The following is a 4965-nucleotide window of genomic DNA, read 5'->3' on the forward strand; positions in this document are numbered from 1 at the left end:
CCTCAAGGAATTGAACCACTAAATTCTCAATTGCATCCTTCAAAGCAACCTTTGTCCACCTTGTGAAATAGTTTGTGGCAACCAAAATCCACTTGTGGCCTGCTCTTGACATTGGGTTGATGGGTCCATTGAAATCAAGCCCCTATTGTGCAAAGGGTTGATCAATTGAAATGGGATGAAGGGGCAAGGTTGCTAATCTTTGTTTTCGTGCAAAAAGTGCACACTCCTTCCACCTCCTGGCCTACTTGTGAGCATAATTGAATAGAGAATGCTAATAGTAGCCTACTCTCATGATCTTCATAGCTATATTCCTTGCTGAGAAATGGCCACCAGAGGGCCCATTATGAAATTCTTCTAACAGCCTATTGGTCTGATCTCCCTGGATGAATCTCAGCAAGACATCATCCAAGCCTCTTTTGAGTAATATTCCATCCACTAAGGCATAAGGGATGGAACGCAATCTAAGATGCCTTCTCTTGGTTCTATCAAAGTGATAAGGATATCTACCATCCCTTAAGAAGGCAGACATAACTTCCAACCAATCAGTTTGTGCATCTCTTTGGTTATCAACTTGTTCTTCTTTCTATAGCAACAGGGAGGTCTCTGACTCTTTCCCAAAAGATGAATTGAATTGCTTAAAGAGTCCTCTTCCTCTCACTAACTTGGTAATTTTTATGTCAAGGTCATACTCCATGACCTTAGTGATCCACCCAGCTCTCTTCTCACATATATCCTTGTTGAGAAGGAAATCCTTAACGCTGGCATGTGGGACTAGGAGTTGGATCTTGTTGTTTGAGAGCACGTGTCTAAACTTTTTTAGTGCTCTCACAACTGTGATGACTTGTTTTTCCATATAGTTGTACCCGAGTTCATAGTTCTTTAGGCCTTCATTGAAAAAGGATATGGGCTGCTCCAAATCATCCTGATTTAACTATGTTAGGATAGCATATATACTTGCATCTCCTCCCAATGTATAAAGGATGAAATCCTTCTCATTGTTAGGATTTACTAAGGTAGGAGCTTGAGCAATGGCTTGCTTGATCTAATCAAATTCCTCCTTCCCTTCATTGGTCCATTTCAAGGGTAAGTCCTTCTTTAGCATGGTTATGAGAGGCTTAACCAAAGCTGCAAGGTTTGGGATAAACCTTCTAAAAAAGTTGATTCTTCCAAGGAAGCTTTGAAGTCCTTTGTTGTGATCTGGAAGTGGAAGAGACACAATGGCTTCCACTCTCTTTGGGGCTATGGCCAGACCATCTTTGGATACAATATATCCAAGTAATTTTCCCTAATCAGTGGCAAATACACACTTGTTGGGATTCAAGGACACACCATATTCCCTGCACCTTTTGAATACTTGCTCAAGGTGAGAAAAGTGATCTACTGCATTCTTGGAGTATACAGTAATATCATCAAGATATTCTAGCATAAATTCTACTTATACTCCCTTAAAATCCATATACATGGCCCTTTGAAAAGTTGCACCTGCATTGGTTAGTCCAAAAGGCATCTTTCAATAGGCATAAGTGCTCCATTTAGTAGTGAATGCAGTCTTGTATTGATCAATTTCTTCGACTAAAATTTGGTTATACCCCAAGTATCCATCCAAGAATGAAAATCTTTCAGAGCCACTAAATTTGGCTAAAATTTGTTCCATGGAAGGGAGGGGGTAATGATGCTTAAGGGAGGTTTTGTTGAGGTCCCTAAAGTCCACACATTATCTAATTTCCTCATTTTTCTTCCTAACTGGAACAAGATTGGCTACCCAAGAGGAATGTTAAATTTGAAAAATAATGTTAGATTCTATAAGCTTGGATAGCTCTCTCCTCATCAAAGGCTCAATTTTGATATTTGCAAGGCTTTGTTTTGTCTAACTGGTTTAGCATTAGGATCTAACTCTATGGTATGTTGAGCTAAACTAGGGTCAAACCCTTTTAGATCCTCATATGTAAAAGCAAAAATATCTTTATACTCTTGATAGAGGTTTAGAAAAGTATTTTGATCTGATTGGAAACATACCTTCCCCAAATTGAGAGCTTTTCCTTCCACCATGGCTATTGATTTGTAGTCTCCTTTCTTGGCAGCCAAGTTCATTGATTTCCCTTTCATTTGCTCATCATGGTTGAAGATCCCCTCCAAGGTGATCAACGCCTTGGACAGCTTGTTAGAGATGAGTTGCATGATTTGATCTCCATACTAGTCCTGTAGAATGCCTGCTTCCTATGGGAGAACTCTTCTTCATCTTGCAAGAAGTTCACAATCTGTTGATCAGAATCAAAGACTTGCCAATTTACTTAGTTATCAAGCACTGTAAGTCTCACCACAAGCCTGATCTATTGTTCTTTCTTAGTTGCAACATGAGATGGAATGTCATGTTGGGCACCAATTGCTGCTAATCAGTCAGCATATTTATTATGATTTCTAGGGACACTAGAAATATTGAAGGCTTCAAATCCCTCAATTAGGTCTGATGCTCTATGCTTGTAGGACTTGAGAAGGTTGTTCTTGGTGGTGCTCTGAGCTCTAATCTGATTGACAACCAACTCGTTGTCTCCATGCACCTTTAAGGATTCTATCCCTCTCTTTTGTGTCATTTGGAGACCCAAAGTTAGGGCTTCATACTCAACTACATTGTTGGTGCAACTAAACTGAAGTCTGAAAGAAAAGTAATATTTCTCCCCCTTGGGGGAGGTCAGCAATACACCAACCCCTATACCATTCTTGTTCCTTGAACCATCAAAGAACATGTCCCATATCCCATGCATATCATTATCTTCCTTTGAAATATTGGAAATGGGGATGTCTTGCTCATGTATACAATATGTTCCTAGGTCGGTATTATTGACCTCATCGATGAGATCAAATTGAAATGCATTTGCCCACTCATCAAGTAGGCAATCATAAACCTGATCCAACTGAGTTGTAGACTCTCATACTAAAATTTCTTATTTCTCCTCATGGAGAGTACAATTCATGTTGATAGGACTTGGGGTATAGGGTTCTATATGATCATTGGCAACAAGTTGATCCCTAATAGTTACTTTGGTACCATATCTTGTCCTAAACAACATGTGAGACTAGTTAGAAGATAGGTAGCCACCTATCTTGGCAGTGAAATCCCTAAACAGACAAATAGAAAAATAAGTAGGGAGGTCAATCACTGAGATGTCTTGCAACACACTACAACCTGAACAGGCATGCAAGGTTAGATTTAAATCTTTAATGACTTCCACAGTTTGAACTAATGTGTTATCAAGCTACACCACCCCTCTCGTTATAGGTTCGTACTTGATACCTAGGCGGTCAGCTATTCCCTTTGGCATAACTGAACTATTAGCCCCAGTATCTATCATTCAATTATGAACAAGCTTATCTCCTATGATTAATGATAGATAAAAAGGGGGAGGCTTACTAATTTTCTTTGAACTCTCTACCTCCAAAAGTTGCACCAGCTTGTGGAAGTTGAAGAACTGTAATGCTGACTGGTACCTTCTACAACATCCATCCCCTTTAGGGCCTCCTGAAGTAGGTCTCTTTGAGATAAATAGCAAGAGAATTCCACATAGATGCATTGAGGTTGGCCCTCTTCATTTGTTCAACAATAATAAAGGGGATGACAGCCTTACCAGGGACTTTTGCAATAGCAAGGTCCAGTTTTGATATTATAGGAGCCTTAGGTGGCTCTCTCTCCTTGAAATTTTGTGTCAAATCATGCTCTTTGTTTAGAGTAGTCGCCTTATCAAATGACTTTGGCATTGAAGATTAAAGGATAGGTTGTGAAGCTTGAGCTACGAATGGAGTCTGAGTTGTTGCTGCAGAACTATCACTAGGATCTATGGCCCTCCTTTTTTATCTTGTGTTGTTGGCCACACTATCCCCACATGTCTGATTCATTCCACAAAAATCAGCTTCCTTCTAGTTCATAAAATTTGTATATCTCTATGTATGACTAAGATAGTCAACAAATTATTGTTGCCTTGATGTTGTTGGCTCCTCCTGTGCTACTAGGGCCTGAGAAAACTCACCATTCTGACATGAGGCCTGATTATGGGCTTGATTGCATGGAACACACCAATCTTGTTCTTGAGAAAGATTGTTCTGAGCTGGCACTATAGCCTTTAAGGAGCTTGCAGCTGTGGGATTCAAATTGTTCAAGGGCATATCATTACTCCATTAGTTCTGCCCTTGAAAATTTGATCTTTGTTGTTGATAATTCTAGTTTTGGGGTTGATAAGGCCTATTGTTAGCCTATGGTAACTATCTCTTGATTGAGACCAATTCATTTCCATGTCCCTACAGTTGTTGTTGTAATGGACTAATCATCTTCTGCATCGATGTCTCAAGAGAGGCCTACAGTTCCTTAATTTTAGAAGATAAGGAAGAGGGTGTAGGTGTAAGCAAATGACTTGTGGAAACCACTGGAATAGGAGCTAAAATAGGCTGTTGGGTAGGAGCCTCTAGAAATAAGGGAATTGGAGGCCCATGAGATAACTTTCTTGCCTGTATTAAGCAATTTTCTGCCCTTATAGCAGTTTCATAAGCTAATGGGAGATTATCTCCTCCCATAGATTAAATCATTGTAGCTATGTCGTTGTTCAAAGCCTTGAGAAAATATAAGAAAGCATGGTTTGATGAAGGCTTTACTAATGATGGGATTCTATCCCATGTATTTTGGAATTTATAGTTAAAATCACCCATGAACTCATGGGGTGTTCTTTTGATTGTGGTTAGATGCTCCATAAGTGACAAATGGTCACTTTTGTCATCAAAATACTTGCACAATTTCTCCCCTAACTCATCCCAATTGTGAATAGAGTTAGGAGCTAGTCCTATGTACCATCGAAGGGCATTTCCCTTGAATGAGGCAGCAAGAAGCCTCACTACAACATTGTTCTCAGTGACATCAAATATCATGCAAATGCTTGCCATATCTTGTATATGCTCCTTCAGAGAGGTAGATGTCTCTCC

This window comes from Cryptomeria japonica, chromosome 3 (assembly GCF_030272615.1).
Source record: "Cryptomeria japonica chromosome 3, Sugi_1.0, whole genome shotgun sequence".
Classification (NCBI taxonomy): Eukaryota; Viridiplantae; Streptophyta; class Pinopsida; order Cupressales; family Cupressaceae; genus Cryptomeria; species Cryptomeria japonica.